Source organism: Meriones unguiculatus, chromosome 4 (genome assembly GCF_030254825.1).
Source record: "Meriones unguiculatus strain TT.TT164.6M chromosome 4, Bangor_MerUng_6.1, whole genome shotgun sequence".
Taxonomy (NCBI): Eukaryota; Metazoa; Chordata; class Mammalia; order Rodentia; family Muridae; genus Meriones; species Meriones unguiculatus.
The window spans coordinates 119007664-119026140 of record NC_083352.1 but is presented as its reverse complement, the minus strand read 5'-3'; the positions used below and the strand labels follow the sequence as shown (position 1 = coordinate 119026140).

At 42.7% G+C, this 18477-nt stretch overlaps 1 long non-coding RNA gene across 1 annotated transcript in view; it reads right to left on the bottom strand.

Moving 5' to 3' along the window:
* The window catches only part of LOC132653537 (uncharacterized), a 65187-nt gene extending 59192 nt beyond the window's left edge, over positions 1–5995 (bottom strand). Inside the window, exon 1 of the long non-coding RNA XR_009591267.1 lies at positions 5974–5995. This is a non-coding gene — a long non-coding RNA (uncharacterized LOC132653537). The remainder of the gene's footprint in view (positions 1–5973) is intronic.
* Between the last annotated feature and the right edge of the window lie 12482 nt (positions 5996–18477).

Genomic DNA, 18477 nt, shown 5'->3' with positions numbered 1-18477 from the left:
TTTTCTTTTTATATTGCATTTTCTACTTTTTTTAACAAATACTTGTAAGTGATTGTAAAGCCTGCAACGGTTTCCCCCAGCACTGTGTGTATGATTTGCGATAGGATTTTACTGCATCTTTCATCAAAACAACAACAACAACAAAAAAACAAAACAACCATCTCGTCTGAGGTCCCCCAGATCAACCAGCCCCTGCCCCGTGCACCCACAACTGACCATGTCAGAATGAGTGCCTTTTGGCAAGACAACAGAAGAAAGGCTAAGGCTAACCTAAATATTTGCCCCTCAGAATCATGGGTGACGAGAACACTTATTTTAGCCATGATGTTTTTGTGCCAAGGTTTCAGACAGAGCAATATATAACTGATGCAATGTTCACGCTTGTCACTTAAAAATGCATATTAAATTTTAGGAGAGAGCAGTGAAGGGGAGCCATTATTAGACCATCCAACACCCACAAGTTCACTACGAGCACTCTGGTCTGTTTCTTTTCCTTTGTGTCGGTATGCATGCACAATATTAATCCCAGGACTATAAACCAGTCCTGCTTCCTCAGATTGCTGCAGAAACTCTAAAGACACGTGGGAAACTTTGATTCAACAAAATACCCAAACCATAGTTATTTACAACCATTAATAAAGAAATTAATACTATGAAGTATATTACATATATATATATATCAGTTCAATTAAAATTCAACCATCTTGGTAAATATGAAGTATTAATTGCTAAATTTGACATCCATTCCTTTAAAAATGATAGGATGCAAGGAACGGGAAGTTTCTGATCTAATCCAGCATGATTAAACTGTCTCAAAACTGAGAGGCAGTTTTATGCTTAACGGTGACATAGAAGCAGAGCGATACTGGAGGAAGGTAGGAATGTCCTGTGCACTTACAAGTCATGGTTTGCTTTGGGGGCTGCAATCCAAGCGATAAAATAAGACCATGTAGCAATGAAACTGCTGGGAAAGAGAACACAAAGCTGCAGCTATTTATTTACAGTGAGTCATTTACTTTAAACACTCCCAGAATCATCAACTAAAATATATCAACTATTGAGCAGGCTCAATATAAAAATAGATATAGTTATCAAGAACAGCTTATCTATGGTCTGAATTTTTGCAGGGCTTGTCGTTAGATTACCATTTATTTAAAAAAAAAAAAAGAATGGCATATCCGAAACACTGGGTGGAAAGCTGTAAGTTTTGCCATTGCAAAATACACATAATAATCTTTCCTATATCTGTTTTTAATATACTTCTACTATTTTTAATTGCAGGTGTTAGTTCTGTGTATGTGGATGCAAGTGGCAGCAGAGACCTAAGACCCAGGATTTCCCTGGCTGTAAGCCACTCCACATGAGTGCTGGAAACCAAATTCAGGTCCTCTGGAAGAACAGTGTGCACTTTAAACTCCTGAACCATCTCTCCAGTTCTTCCTACATATATTTTTTAGACATAAAAATCTGTTAGGGGCTGGAGAGATGGCTCAGAGGTTAAGAGCACTGGCTGTTCTTCCAAAGGTCCTGAGTTCAATTCCCAGCAACCACACAGCGACTATTAACTATCTATAATGAGATCTGTTCCCCTCTTCTGGTGTGTAGGCACACATGCAAATAGAATACTGTATAAATAATAAATAAATAAATCTTTAAAAAAATAAAATATCTGTTAGCAATCTATCAATAATGTAAAGGATACACACTAATAAACCATAACCTTTTCCTACTAGATAAAGAAAAAAATGATAAAATGAAAAGGCAACCTCTTCACTATGTAGTGTTATTAATTGCCTTGCTTGGAATTTTTCCATCCAAAGACATATCTGAATGTCATTAGAAACATAACATACATGAATATGAGCATATTTTAATTATGTGCATTTCAGCTTCAAAAATATACACAAAGTTATAGTGTATACAAATATATAGAATTCTAAAACATATTATATATTTAAAACAATAAACACATCCATCAAAATCCAGAAGAAAAAAATGGTTATATATTTTGTTTAAGGGGCTGAAGGATGGCTCAGGAGGTCAGAGAACTCACTGCTTTTGCAGAGGACCCAAGTTTGATTCTCAGTATCCATGCAGAATGGTTCACAACTCTGTAACAGCAGTTCCACGGGCACTTGCACACATGTGGCAGACATGCATACAACCTTATATACCCAAATACATATATACAAAATAAAATAAATCTTTAAAATACCATTAGTATTAATAAAACAGAGTAAGCCTGCACAACTGATGATAACAAGATTAACTTCTGCTATGTCCATAAGTTACAGTATTTAGCCAATTAGGTATTTACCCATTAAATATTCAGCCAATAAAGATCACATTTTTTTGAAAAAAAAATCCTTAAAGGTTTATAGGATAGCTAGAAGAAATTTTTAAGCCCATGGTATAATATGTTATACAACGTCATCTCAGATGCCCTAACATAGCAAGATCTATGTCTGCTCCCGAGAAATCAAAGGAGAGGAGCACTGAGAAAACCTGAGAGTCTCTGCCTCCTTCATCTTAGCCTACACTTCTGAACACAGTCTGGTACCAGTGGTGTATGTCTCCTCCTCTTGAGCAGAGAAACAGTCCAAACGATGGACAAAACGCCTACCCCAGCTAGAATCCTCCTAAAGCACAAGGAAAACTTTCACAACCAAGTTTTCAAGGTGTCAACTCAGCAAACAGGGTCCTTCACCACCAGTGGGTCCACATAGAGGAGGACATGTGTCCTGCCCTGCAGCCTTCCTCCTGATTGAGCCCTATCGTTGCTGTCACTCCATCATTGCCATCACCCTATGGCCAGCAACATGCTCTAGACTCCCAACATAATCCTTACTGCTATGTACCCAGGCAGAAGGGCTGTCAAATTGACTTTTCCTGGGAAAACGAAACAAACATCAACTCACCCCAGGTAGGTCACTGACAGACTGAAGAAATAATTCCACCCAAGTACAAGTATGGGTGAGGGATTACTTACAGGAACACAGGTCATCCCCCCAAACACCCACATCAGCACTAATTCTCACCCAGTATGGATGGCAACCTCCCCATGGCCACAGAGATGGAGATTCCTCTTTAGTCAACTTCCACATGCAGCTGGAGAAGAATTGCATAAAGCTCACACAGGAGTCAGCAAGCGGCTAGAATGTTGGGAGAGGATCTAGTGACCCTCCCTACAACTTCCTCTTATGAAGGACTATCAACAGACCTCTGAGAGATCTCTTATGATTAAATGTGGCTGCTCTGATTAAGATAGTAACGGCTGCCAATCTCAGAGAGCATTAGGTCACAACAGGGCCTGTTCCTATAGATGACGTTAAAGGATTCTGTAAAGGTCTCCTTCCCCTTGCTGAAGAACTGATTGACCCATAATGTGAAGAAAGCAAAAGAAGCCTACTGAAAACCAGTTTGATTGATTTTAAATCACAGCTCTACTTCCCAGCTCTGAGACTTTGGGTAAATTACTAAGCACCTAACGACTTCACTTTCTGCACTGGTAAAATGAGGATAAGAAGCTAGACCTCACAGGATGTTGTGAAAGCCAAAGAAAGAAATCATATCACACCCTTATTTCAAAGAAGACGATTTGGCTTTGTTTCTGAGAGGAGGGGCTAGGGAGCATGAGCTCCTAAGAAGAGGGTCATAGTTGGAGAATTTGTAAAACCATGAGTCACTCCAAAGGTAAAGAGTTCTTGGGAACTAGGAGATCCCAAGAGCAATGTGATGATCAAGGGCTGGTCTCCAAACCAGTCATTTGGCTGCTGGGATTGCCAGGTACAGAAAGTGAATCTACAGGGTAGTTGACATTGGTATCAATAATCAAATATTATTTTAGGAAATAAATCCAAAATAAACATGCATTTTTCTCCTATCCACAGATACATCCTAGAAACCTAGAAGATATTCAGCATGTCATTAAGAAATCATTTCCTTTTTCACAAACTCATTTCTGAATGTATTACCAGTCAATTAAGCAGAACCCTGTAACACTATGAAATGAGAGATTTATTCCAGTGATTGTGGGACTGGCCTGGCAGAAATTGAGATATTCTAAAGAAAACCTTGTATCTCTTAATCTACTGAGATACTGAAACAATGGACCCCCACAGAAATAGGAAGATCTATTCCTCCAGAAATCTCATGTTAGGAAAAGGAAAAGGCACCAGCCAGCACGGGGAATTATCTCCTGTAGAGAGATTTCACACAGTTCTAACAAGTTGTTAGAACTCCTTCCAGGGTAAGACTGAAGCCATGACAAGGATCTATCAGCAGTGGATGGGACCACACTCTGACCAGGACTGCTGAGCTGTACACATCCTAGGTTCTCTGATGAAACTTTACTCTCACTTCTGGATCCAGAGAAGCAACCTGGAGGATTCCCTGTTCTCTCTCCCCCACCTCAGTGTGTCCCCATTAAATAAGTCTTTTATTCTGTTCTCCACTATTAATTTTGTATCTTTTAATTGGCATATTGAGGCCAGGTGGCCTAACATGGCTTGGGGCACAGGTGACCTCCAAGTTCAGTAAAAAATGGACCTTATATGAATGTGGGGGTTGGAGAAAAATGTATAGAAGGGTTTGTAGTTTATATCTGGGTCTGGATCTGAAGACAGTAAGGTTAGCAGTGGAAATGTCAAAGTGGATGTCAAGGGGGGAACATGAAGGGATTTAATTACTTCCATCTTCCACCCTCAAGCAACATAGGAAGCGAATACTCTTTCATAGACCTTCACATCCACCCTATAAAGACTCATAAAAAAAGTGGACAGGATTCCAGAGGAAGCATCTGGTCATCAGGACTTACAAGAGCCACAACAGGACCTGGGAACTTCCTGGATCCCTGATGAGCCACTGACCATCAGAGTGGCATGGCCACTACCTCACTTCCACTCCATACATCTTAGGGAAAGTCTTCTCACAGGGAACCTAACCTAGAACCATCGAATAAGACAATTTGGTAACAGAGTTCTAGTTTAGGTAAATTGCCATGGTTCCAAACCACAGCCCACGACTTGTTCCGTTTATTATTCATACACAATCTTGTTTTCAGTTTCCTTGTGTGTTATTAATTTTTTTTTTAATTTTCATCAATTACACTTTATTCATTCTGCATCCCCCCATAAGCCCCTCCCTCCTCCCCTCCCAATCCCACCCTCCCTCCTCCCTCTGCTTGCATGCCAATTTTTAAAGTAATAATACAAGATAGCATGTTTCATTACATGATCTTCTCATATGCACATCATTGTACTTTCTGATACACTCCTTCATCCTTCTTTTTTTTTTTTTTCCATTCTCCATCCTGTTCCCATGCCTGTCATCCTCCAACTTACTGGTCCCCCGTTTCTACTTTAATGTCAGTTTGGGGTATTTTTATGTCTAGATTCCACAGATAAGGAAGAACTTGAGGGGCCTGGAGAGATGGCTCAGAGGTTAAGAACACTGGCTGTTCTTCCTAAACGTCCTGAGTTCAATTCCCAGCAACTACATGGTGGCTCATAACCATCAATAGTGATATCTGGTGCCCTCTTCTGGCTCACATGCAGGCAGAATGCTACATAAATAAATAAATGAAAAAAAATTAAAAAAAATATTTAAAAAAAGAAAGAACTTGAATTACTTTTTTGTTTAGGGTTTATTTAATTTCATGTGTGTATGTGTTCTGTGTGCATTTAGGGTCCTGTGGAGTACAGAAGAGGCAATACAATCATCTGGACCTGGAATGTGGGCAGTCTGAGCCACCATGTCAGTGACCTCTGCAAAAGCAACAACGCCCTTAACCTCTTAGCCATCTCTCCAGCTCCAATGCCCTTTATCCTCTTCCTATTCATCTTCTTCCCATTAAGTCCCTTCATCCCCCACAATCCTCTGTCTCCTTTCATATCATATATAGTCCACATCTAAATCTAAATTCTGTGTGTGAGAGAAACTGTGATGTGTCTGAGTCTGGCTTGTTTTACTTACCATGATGGTCTCCAGTTTTACTCATTTTCCTGAAAGAGGCATAACTTCATTCTTCTCTGTGGCTGAACAAAACTTAAGGAGCATATGCACCACATTGTCTCCACACATCTGTGTATAGATGTCAAGGCTGTTTCCACACTCTGGCCATGGGAGTAGTAGCACTGTAGAAACAACTTTTCAAACCACGCTCTATTACTGGCAATAATGAAGTCACAGTTAATGTTACTTTGCCTTATGTAGTTAAAACCAGGCTGATCATCTATCACCTCAAAAGAACATGCCAAGTCTTATACAGCGTTCTTGTAGTTTCTGGGTGACATTTAGTCTTCTCGCTAAGTCACACTGTTAGCTAGCCCATAACTTAGTTCAGGTCTACAATAGGAGTAGGGAGAAAGTCTTCATTGATACAAATATATGAAAGTAAAGAAGAAATATTCATGGTATTCATAATACTCATTTCTGCCACTGGTCGTGTGGCTGTGGCTGTGGGTTATAATCATGCCCACTATCCTTGCAATGCTCCTTTTGCCATGAAATTTTGAGCAGCCTGCTTCATCATTGTCTCTCACCTAATGACAAAGCTTCATGCCTATTGGGCCTGGCTCATTAACTGTCATGCCTGTGTTGAGCTGCTGAAATTCTCTTTTCAGCATCTTTTATACTATTTATCTTTTCTCTCAGGACTTTGGAACACTGAGATCAGCCCTCAAGAAAGATCATATTCCATGCATAATTCATTTTATAGCCAGCTGTAGTAGCAACTCCATTTCTCCTTGGTATTTAGGCTCACTCATCTCAGCCAGCACAGCAAACTTCCTAATTTGTTGTGTTATGTGCACACAGAGGCCAGAGAAGCCAAGGCAGTCCCAGACTGATTGACCCAATGCTGTGTCCTTTGTAGGTTACACTTTCATTAAGCTCTGTATTTGTTACTTTTATTGTTACTGTGACAAAACGCATAACAGAAACAACTTAAGAGAGGTTTCAGGGATGTTAATGTTAAATGTTAGTTGCCATCTTGATTGAATCTGGGACTGAGAGACATGTCCCCAGTGGATCTGTAAGGAAGGATTAACTAGAAGGGTCTCCCTAGGAGTAGGTAGCACCTTCATGCAGCAGCACGGGTACAAACGTAAAGCCCTGTTGCTTTTGCCTACCTACCTTCACTCCTTGCTTGTAAGCGCATCTACTCTTCTCTTACTGCTGATGCTTCAGCCTTCTAAGGTGGACTGAAGACCAATGGCTCTCCAGGACTTTGGTAACTAATTGAAATGGCTGGGGCATAGACTCAGACGATACCAAATTCTCAGTCTCTCCAATGTGTGGACAACCATTGTTGGATCCAGCCCATATCATGTAAGCCAATCTAACAAATATCCTATGTAATGTATATTGATTCTATCAGTCCTATCGTCCAAGAGAGGCCTAATGCAAGGGATTCCAACCCATCATGATGGAGAAGACATTATTGTTGGAGTATGCTGGTGGCAAGAGCTTATGGCATCAGCTTTTCACATGCATCAACCTGGAAGCAAGGAGGGAGGGGGATTAGAAAGAAGGCCTGGATAGAACCTTGAAGTTCCACACTATAATGGCCTATATCTACCAATTAGGCTCTATGCCCAAAGGTTCTACCAGCAAGGGACCATGTGTTCAAAAGCATGAGCTTGTGGGGAACATTACATATTCAAACAATAAGAAGGTATAAATGTTTCAGATCAGAGAACATAAGTTATAAATAGAGGAGGGAACATTTTTTAAATCTCAGATAATTGAATCAATAGTAAAAGGGATGTGGGCAACCTGGCTGTGGGGAAGAGCATTGCTTATCTTGTTAATGCATTTTCTACATCACGAGGGACACCTGCAGCTCCATAAAGGGCTGCAACTCAGCTGGACAATATTCTTATTGTCTTCAAAGGTCTTGTCCTAAGATGTCTCTAGGCCGTCTGCTTTAGGGCAGTAGAAAATACCAAGAGTTGATGAGCCTAGTGGCCATGAGCCCGCTGCTGATTTTCATTTGCCACCAAAAGACTTCCCTACTCTGAGGGAAGAGATGCTATGCAGAATGCTGACAGTGAACAAGGGCTTTGGGGAACCCAGGTGGATCTGGTAGATGTAGTAAAGGCAGAGAACACAACGTAAGGAGCACCATAAGAATCTATATACAGAATAAGCATCTTCTCCAGTGTTCAAAAAGAACCATCCCTCCTATGAAACCCAAAGGTGGCACCACCTGTCCTGTGGAACAATGCCATGGTAAGGCTCCATGCTGACCGTGCCTATTGGCAGATAGGGCAATGAACAGTCACTGTAGCCAGATCATGCTTGGGAAGTAAGAGTGCACCTGCCTCAGCCCGTGAAAAGCCTCCTTTGCTCCAACCCATGGCCACTTGGTTGATGTGATACGGACCTGCTGGTGATAGACTGGACTCTAAGAGACTTCAGGGTTCCATTGCCTTTCACGGAAAGTACAAAGTCAAAATCCGAAGTAGGGAGCAAGGTTAACAGGGAACAGAAAGACACAGGAGGAAAGAGCTGAAGGCTGTGTCTGGGAGGATCGGCAGAATCCAGATAGTATCAGTACCTGTCCCTATACACTGATAGCATCGCAGATAAATGCAGAGTTTGTGTGTGATTAGCTGTGCACACCTGCAAGGTCATGTAACTCTGTGGCCATTTTCCACTCACTGCTGGCATGAATTTGAAGAGAGCCAGAGAGGAAAGTGTATGGAACATGTGAAGCTGACTTACAGCCAACTCTCCTCACTTCTCTGCAACCTTCATAAATACATCGATACAGCTCATTCATATGGAGCATCCCAGAAAATCATACCAAAGCAAAGATAAGTACTATCTACTCCTTTTATTCTATTTTATTTGAGTTTTTAACTTTAAAAATCCTCAGGGGAGCGCCTTAGTCAGAATTACTATTTCTGTGACGAAACACCATGACCAAAAGAAAGTTGAGGAGAAAAGGGTTTGTTTGGCTTATACTTCCACGTCACTGTTCATCACTGATAAAAACTGGGCAGGAATTCAAGCAGAGCAGGAGCTGATGCAGAGGCCATGTAAGGGTCCTGGTTACTGGTTTGCTCCATTGGCATGCTCAGTCTGCTTTCTCATAGGACCCAGGACCACCAGCCCAGGGATGGCACTTCCCACAATGAGCTGGGCCCTCCCATATCAATCACTAACTAAGAACTACAGGCTCACCTACAGCCTGATCTTACAAATTTCTCAATTGATACTCTCTTCTCTGCTTGACTCTAGCCTGTGTCAAGCTGACAAAAAAACTATACAGCACAGTGGGGGCAGGGAACTAGTCTTCCATTTTACCCTTGCACTTCTGACAGGTTATGCAATTAGCATTCATTAATAGCACAGAATGCTGAAGGACAGACATTTCCATCCTTGCATTCAACCCTCACTCCCCTCCCTTTTTTTCCCCCTCTCCATTCCGTGGCCTCTCATACAAGGAGATACTTGCTACATTCCTGTGGTTCTTAGCATGTATGGCACTGGGGCCCTAGAGGCTGACAGCACAGCATCTCCTTGCCGGCAGGCAAACGGTAGTGTTTGGACAATACTGTGCGTAGAAAGCAAGTTCCACTCGACACTGCAAAGCTGGGTTTATAGCCTGGACTCTGCCACTTGGTAGCAGCCATGCTTCACCTTAATGCCACTGCTGCGCAGACTGAAATGTGATGAGAACATCCTACCACCTGGATTGTTGAGGAGCTTGGTGAGGCTTTGAAATAATTTACAAGGAAGGCATGAAGCTGCGTGTGCATGCAAAGTATGGTCATTTACAAAAGAGGAACAGGTGGACTTGCACCAAAATCATAGCAGGAACAGAGGAGACTGTACTGGCTGTGAGTCAGGCAGATGACCCAAACTCAGACAGCCTTTCTGGAGGCTCCACTCCAAATCTGATGGCTTTACATTCCACCAACCCTGTATGTACCAAATGTTCACCCTCCAGATTGCTCCTCAGTTCTTTCGAGTCATGACTCCCAAGGGGTTTTTAAGCAAGGAGAAAATATGATTTGTGCCCTGTGATCCAAGCCATAACCACAGATGACGTTCATTCTCAAAGTGTGGCCTTAACCACCTGCATCAAGATGACACAAGGCATTTTTAAATGCAGAGGCCCAGACCTTCCCTTGAACATCATTTTTCTGAGCTTTACTTTTCAAATCTAAAAGGGAAGGGCTTTGCCTGACTTTGCCTGCAAAGTCAGTGAAAAGAATGCAAATGCAACAATTGAATGAACAAAAGACTAAGTGGCTCACCAAGGGGGTGGCATACTTTGTCCCTGAACAAGATGAGCTCAAGTCAAGTCAAGATTTTTATTATCGAAGGTCCCCGAAGATGTCTTAGGTTCTCAATCAACAAACAGGGAAGCCCCCATTTCCGTCTGTGCCACTATGTGTCCTGCCAAATGCATAGTAAGTGGACCCCTTGGCTGGGCAATCAGCCAGTGCTAGGGCTGTTAGGAAATAAGAATGTGTGTATTTATTGGGGGAAATAAAATTGTGCATGCAACATTGCAGAGACAATTTATGAGATTTTATGGACATGTCACCAAAAGGCCCACTCCGTCATTGCCAGTGTCAGGTCTGCAAACACCTGGGAGCTCAGGCAATAAAATGCCCTAATGGAGTCACTGGGCAGCGCATGCTTATGGAGAGAAGCATGAACCATACTGTGATGTGTTGTCCTCTGGAATGTGTGGAGGCAAGAACACCTGGAGCCTGTAAGTGTGGGTGTGAGTGAAAATACATATGCACACGTTGCTGGACATGCAGGAGAATGTGCGCATATACAGGGCCTATGGGAAATGTGGTGTGTGACATTCTGGGTGGGACTGAGAGGCAAGGCAGGGCCACAATGCGGAAGTGCACCCATTACTCATGCTCCTTTCAAAGCACAGCAGAGTCCTTGCTGCCAACGGGAAAGAGTTAGTCATCACTACTGCTAAGACCAAAGGCCTCTGGGATATCAAGAAACTTAGATTCTCAGGGGAAATGCCTCTGAGCTAAGCAGGCAAAAATAGAGGGTGTCTGGCCAAGGGAATGGGGAGTGGGTTTCTGGCATGCTCAGCTTTTTTTCCTGCTCCTAAGCCTCCCACAACAGCCATAGCCTATCTCTTCCTGCTCTCTAGAGGTGCAGGGGGCTATATCACCCAGCCTGACCCTGTGTAGCTCTCTTGGGAGCATTGCCTGTGCCCTCAGCTGCCTTGAACAAACTTGTCCATCTCCCAAGCCTACTGGCATTTAAATACACCCTGTCCTCCGATGGTAGCCTTCTGTGAGTGAAAGCTCAAGAAAGGATACACAGAAGTTCATTATTCGAAGAAATGCAGGGAGAAAGAAGAAAGGAGTGGATGAGAAGGAGGACCACTAAAGAAAAAGAAGGAAGGTGTTTGGGGGTGAAGTCCTAGAATCATCCAGGGCCGATCTTCATCTAAAAGGCCACAGGTCACAAAAGCAGCATAGTTTTACAGACAGGAGCTGCCTGCTTCTTCTCTGCCTTCCATCCCTCTGCAGCAATGTGGGGATCAAATGTTTTGCAAGATCTGTCTGGTTGCCTGAGGCACGCCATCATCACATGCATCTTCTCCTGCACGTGATGGTTGTCACTTCCCTACATGATGGGGAGGAGTCTGGGCAAGGGTAACTTGTGAACTGAAACCAGTCCCTCCAGTCGATTGCCTCCAATGAAGCAGGGCAGCTGATCTAGCTTGAAGTCTGAGTTAGGGGTCAGGGCTCTGTGGGAAGCTGCCGTGAGCTTATACCCAGCTGCTTCTCTAGACCTCACCCAGTCCTCACCCAAGCCTGAAAAAGAAAACAGCACAACACTGCCAGAGGCAAAATTTGAGAATCGAAGAGGGTCCCAGCTGTATTTGGTCAAGGAAAAAGCTGGCATACGTGTGCTGCTTTGTCTGTCTCTTGTATCCCCAGTCCAAAATGATTCACTCTATTCTAATTCTTAAGCACTCATAGCTCCTTTCTCACCCCTACACAGCATGCTCCTATAGGCCAGAGAGCAGACCTGCTCACCTCCTTCCAGAGGCAAGCACAGACTGGCATGAAAGATAAGATAGCTGTGCAGTGTCTTCCAGAGGGGGGAAAAAAGAAAGACAGAGAGTAAGTGTCCAGGCACTTGTGACTCTCTCTGGTGTTACTTCTGACTTCTGAAATTCATTGAGGACTCTGAGTGCAGGAGTAGATTATGAAATCCAGCATCTCTGCTGTTGGAACCTTCTGCATCCTCTACTATCTGTCCCATCCCCTCTCAGAGCATCTCCAGGGAGACAGGGAATATGGTTTCCCAAATCATTACTTCAGCCAGAGAAAGACCCTAAGAATGTTACCCTCCCACTTGGGCACAGAGACTCCGTGAGCTAGATAAGATAATGATTTGTGAAAAGAGTTGAGAGAGAACCAGGGTTGTATCTAATTCCATAGTACAGGGTTAAGGCTACAGTTACTGAAACAAATTGGTAAAGGGAATCTAAAAGATGAGATTCGGTTGTTGATCTTAGTGACCTCTGACCGTCCTCACATTCTCTGTAAGATAGCTCAGGTTTGGAAACCTGGGTGAGGCCTTCAATGTAAACAAATAGAGTATTATACCCTGTGAACTGCAGTACACCAAGAGAGAACTTTCCAAGCTTACATCTGCAGAGGAACTTCTAGAGCAGTTGTTAAGAAGTGGGTTCTGATTCTACAGGTCTGAAGTAGAGCCTGATGCTGCATTTCTAGACAACTTCTGGGCTGAAGCAATGGCCCCTGGGTCTCTCTCAGAATAGAAGCAGTCCGAGCTCAGAGTGGCTGGTGTTAGAATCTCATCCTTGCTTTAGCGCTCAAATGCCCCCATGCCCAAACTCCATGCTCTCTACGATTCACTTTCAGTCATGACTTCACTACACCCCAAGGAGCCAGCGGATGCCAGGCTTACCCAGCCCCAACCCATCTACTTGCCCTTTCTCCTACCATTTTTAGACTTTGAGACTTAGAAGCTTCTACTCAGCCTTTCCTACCTAGCCCATGACACCTCCTCTGCCCCTGAGGCATGAGTCACTTCATCTCTCTAAGCCCATATTTCCACATCTGTAGAATAGGCACAACTTCCAGGCTTACCGAGAAGGAGACTTTTTAGCCATTGAAAGAGGTAATACCAAGAAAATAACACTAATAAATAATAAAATAACAATAATAATAAAATAACACATATAAGGAAATAAAAGAATGAACCAATGCCACCTCCCCTTGAGAAATTATCTCTGATTTCCTCCACTGTCTTACTTTTGGGCATCCTGCACTGCCCACCTTCTACTTCTGCCACTGTGGTATTTATCACTCAGCTGAATAACGACCAGTGGGCTGAACCAACTCGCATAGTCAGTCACGAGCACCAAGAGGTCTAGACCATGAATCTAGACCAGCACCAGGCACGGAGCAAAGCTTCAGCAAGGATGGAACCAGAGTGAGCCAGCAACCTACAGAGGTGCTCTGTGTTGGAGGAACAAGGCTCACGGGTATTGTATGGCCAACTAGAAGACTGGTGAGAGCAAAGGTTTTATTTAAATTAGTTTCCAGGAAAAAATAAAAATTTCACAACCAAGAAAGAGGTATTATTTTTCAAGAGTTATCCAAGTATTTCTCACATTTCAATAGAACATCATTATCTTAACAGACCTTTCAGGTTGACTTAGTATATATCAGAGGGAGACTAATCATTGCCCCAGAGCCAAAGTAGTTATACAGTTGGTTTGGATGGGATTGTCATTTGCATTCATTGTCTGGTATCTATCATCATTTCCATTCTTCTAGTGGCTGATAGTTTGAACAGTAAATTATCAGAGATTATATATGAGAATGTTGGCTCAAGGGACCCCTGAGATGATGGTGGATAGTGACTGAGGACTTCTAAGCTCATTGCCCTAAATTCTTTAACATTTTTCCATTGAAAGATGTAATTGTGCTCCCCTTCTTTGAATCTCAACAGCTTTATGACTTCTTTTGCACACAGTGAAAGTAGCCTTTACAAGGCCCCTGTCTTAAATTCAAGCTCTATATCCTGTCTCTTAATATGCTTACCCTTAAAACTCGGCCACCATGTGTGAGGAAGGACAAATACAGAGTAGAGAGAGAGTCCTATGGTGGGGAACCAAGTGCCACTGGACATGCATATGGTAGACTTTCTTAGTAGAGTGGTCGCAGCCCTGTGTGGACTTAACCGGCTGAGAGTCATGGCACCTTGCATGTCCCTGCTCCAAGACTTGGTAGCAGAGCAAATGATGATGGTTGTCTGTGGCACACACAACCCCCCCCATGAACATCTTCATGCAATGACAATGAAGAACAGTTGCCTCAGAAGGAGATCCTGGCAGAGCCTTTTGCTGCCACTGTGTTGGATCTAGTATGGAGGTCAGACCGACAGTGATGCATTCAGGGGTTCATATGCAAGATCGACAGTCTTGTAAACCTACTCTTGTTTTAGTTCATCCATGACACCACCCCTGTTTCATTATTTGTAATAGGGAGATATTTTTCTCCAGCTATTGTGGGCCTATCATGAACATAAAGTGGACACTAGGAAGCCTTACCTCTCAAAAGTTAGAGAATAATTATCTCAGACTTTGAAGACCATAGCAGTTCAATCACTGCTCTCAACTCTACCATCTATAATAGCAAGATCACACATAATCAAAGTGTCACATCTTTGTTTCAGTAATGTTTTATTTACACAGCAGGTTTTGGACTGGCTGGATTAAGAAAAGTTCCTAGAGTAAATGCCAGTTGACCAGTAATGTTGACTTGAAAGTTCATGGCATAAATATAGTTTTCAGAAAACATTGTTGGGATTACACCAACCCATTGACCTCAGGGTTCACTAAAAAGATTTCCCCCTGAGAGAATCAGAAGTGAGCCTATTAATAAGATGAGTCACTCTGAGAAGGTGGCATGGAGGACTCTCGCAGATCACTTCATCATCTCCCTAAGGCTCAACCATGACTGAGTCTCTTCACCTCTTGAATCACAGCAGCACATCTGTATAACAAACATGAACACTGCAACCCTTCCTAAGAAATCTGTCCATTGGATCCTGAACTCAGAGCTATCCTCATCTGTCCACCAATTCTTTCAGATGAGAGGCCCCCAAAGCAAGGAGTCTGGAAGAGTTCAGTTCTAGGGCAAAACAAAAGGGGAAGTGAGTTTGAGGGTAAGAGGAAGGCCTGCATGGGGGCATTATGAAAAGGAATCTGGAGGAAAGCTGCCTCCCCACATGTCATCTCACTCAGAACCTGCTCATTGGATCTTTCATTCGGCTCTACATCTCATTTGACAACTACATGCCATGTCTTGGGCCAGGAAAGGAGCTTTTGTCCTCATGGGGGTCACTCACTGCCAGCAAGGGGAAGAGACATGAAGTAAGCAAGGCAGGAATAGAGCTGTGTGTTGCGAAAAAAGGAAGTGGAGGGTGGGGAGCCACTGCTGGGGTAGTTAGTCCAAGTGGGGGTCAGAGAAGGGTTCCCCAAGGAAATGACATAGAAGCTAAGGACAGGGATGAGTGAGAGTTAGTCATCCTCCTGTCTTCCTCTCTGGGCTTAGGTGAAAGGCTCTCGTGACAGACAGGCCCTCATGAACCCCATCACCGCCCCCTCCTCTTTGCCTGAGTGGTATTGTACATTTGCCTTTGGATTGTACACTGTACAGTCCTTTGCCCATCTGAACTCTCTTCAGCACCTACATTATGTGTGTAGCATCTATAGGATACATCCTATATCCTAGGATAAAGGTAAGGCTAAGGCCTGGTTCATTGCCTTTCACAGGTAACTTCACTCCAGCCACTCTGCATTTGTTCCTCACCTTCTCACCACTGGCCTATTGCATGAGCTGTACCAGCCATCTGGCACACATTTTCTACCTTTACCTAGATAACCCCTGCTTATCCTTCAGCTGTTCAGTCTCTTGGTTCCCCAGGACGGCCTTTGGTGACCATCCCAAATCATTAAAAGGCCCTGTTTTTAAGCTTTCAAGTTCCCTGGACCCCTTTTTTAATATAATATTTTAATTAATTCTTTGAGAATTTCATAGATGCATTCAATGTAGTTTGGTCATATTCCTCCCCCAAATCCTTCCAGATCTATCCCCACACCCCTCCCAAGTTCATGTCTTCCTTTTTTTTTTTTTTAATTATTCACCAGGTCCAATTCTGTGCATATACTGATGGTTGTGGGGCCATCTGTTGGAGCACTGACCCATTATTCTTAGCAATTATCTCTAATCTATCTGATGATAGGACCAATGCATCTCTCCCGAAAGAGACCAAAATGAACAGTGGAGGAGCAAGGGTGTGTCTACCTTGTTTGCCACTATGTAGCAGGGTGTGGCTTGAACAACCGAATGAACTAAATGCTAGGTGTGAGGTTCTGATACCATGACTTAGTGGTTCCACTTTCAACCTCTTAAGAATAAAAAATTCCCCAGCTGTTGAACCAGTTTGCAGGTGTAATAGCAGTTGTGGCATAGAAGAAAAAAACAAACCAGAAAACCTTACTGTGGAGCTAGGAGAGCTGAGCCAAAATTATCTATATCTGTTCTTGGGGTCTATATTTGTTTGTCTGTAAAAAGGGTGAAATCAGAGCATCCTCAAAAAGGCCTCTTGAACTGGCTGTGTGAATGAAAACCACTCCAACAATGTGTGCTGAGAAGTGTCCAGGGGCCCCTGGAGAATCAAGAGAGATGTTCCCATCCTTCTGTGTGTAGACCCAGCTCAGGCAGCTGAGACTTCAAAGAAGGAGGCAGGACCAGAGACCTCAGACCCTGCCTGGGCCACAGGGAGCCCCAGAGTATTGATCAGGAGCCTTACAGAGGGAGCATTTGCCTTTCTTCCCCTTCCAAATAATTAAAGTATATATTTTATGACCTGATAAAATTTACTGGGACCCTTGGCACGTAATTATGGTGCTTCTTTAAAGGAGACCCCATAAAAGATGCATGATTAGAAAGTTAAGGATCTGGGTAGAATTGCAGGCTGTGACAAATAATTTACAAGTGATAAACTGTCCGAGGGGAAAAAATTCCAATAACCTCTGATGAAGGCTAACAATTAAAATAATAAATTCCCCAGGAACAAGGGTAAGGATAAACCTTTTTTTAAGGGGGTGGGAGTAGTCAAAAGCTTAGACTTGAGCCTATTTTCCCAAGATGTCTGCCTTTCCCTTTTTTTGCATACTTATTTGGGGTCTTGGGAGCCCCTATTTAACTATTTTAGTGGCCTGTTCATTTACTGATGTATCATTTTATTTCCAGTCATTTTCTTTCATTTCATCATCTTGTTTCTCTTTCCAGTAATCCATCTAGATACCTCCCTACCTACCCACCCATTTTTCAGCTTATTTATCTAGCCCATTCACTTCTATTTCCTTCATCTATTCATTTATTTCTGCATCTCATTCACATATAGTGCTCATTCATGTTAAGCACATTTTTTACCACATTCTAGAGTTTAGTTATTCAATACAAACGGTGCAGGGCAAGTGTAAGTTCAAGCTTTCTGGTACATATATTTAAAAATTAGAAAGTAACGAGTAAAATCAGTTTAAAGAATAAGTTATTGTTATTATAATATAAATATTTAATATATTTACATTAATTTTAGCATAAAATATAAACACTCTTTAAGAAGCATTTGCCAATTTTTATTCATTTCAATGCATTTACGCAACTATCATTTAAACATGTAACAATTGTTTTAAAAATCAAGTTCTTTTGTGTTCTTCAGGCATTCGGTATTTGAAATCCAATCCGTCTTTTATGCTGGAGTCTAGCTCAGTCCTGACTAACCACATGCTAGGGTCAATAGCCACACACATGGCTCACCACACAGGAAAGCATGGTCCTGTACATGGCCTTTTCCTTGAAGAGCTTATGAGGGTAATGACACAGCGTGCATTATTTCATTACATCTTTTTGCTTTAACTCTTTGTCCACTTTCTATTCTATAATTGAATGACACTGACTGAGTAACTTACGAAGAACAAGGATTTACTCAGCCTGTGCTCTCAACAGTGGGAAGTTAAAGATTAAGATCAGATGGCTGCATCTGAGGAAGCCCTTCTTGCTGGCGGGGACTCTGCAGTCCCAAGGTAGTGCAAAGGTATCACGCTCCAGGCAGACCACCCCAGCTCCCGTCTCTCTTCCTCTTCTTAAAAGCCGTGGTCTTGTTGGATTAGGTCCCACCCTTGAGGACTCATTTAACTGTAATTACCTCCCAAAGGTTTCATCTCCAAATAGCAAGATTAAGTTCCCACCCTCTTAATACCTCACAAAGGGGATTAAATTTCAACATGGGGTTTGGTGGGGACATTCAAGCTGTAGCAAGAATTGAGTACATGATAAGAACCCCCAGTTTGCGCTGAGGAAGCTAACATTCAAAAGAGGGGCAAAAATATCCCAGAATCAAAACAACTGGACGTCCTAAAACACT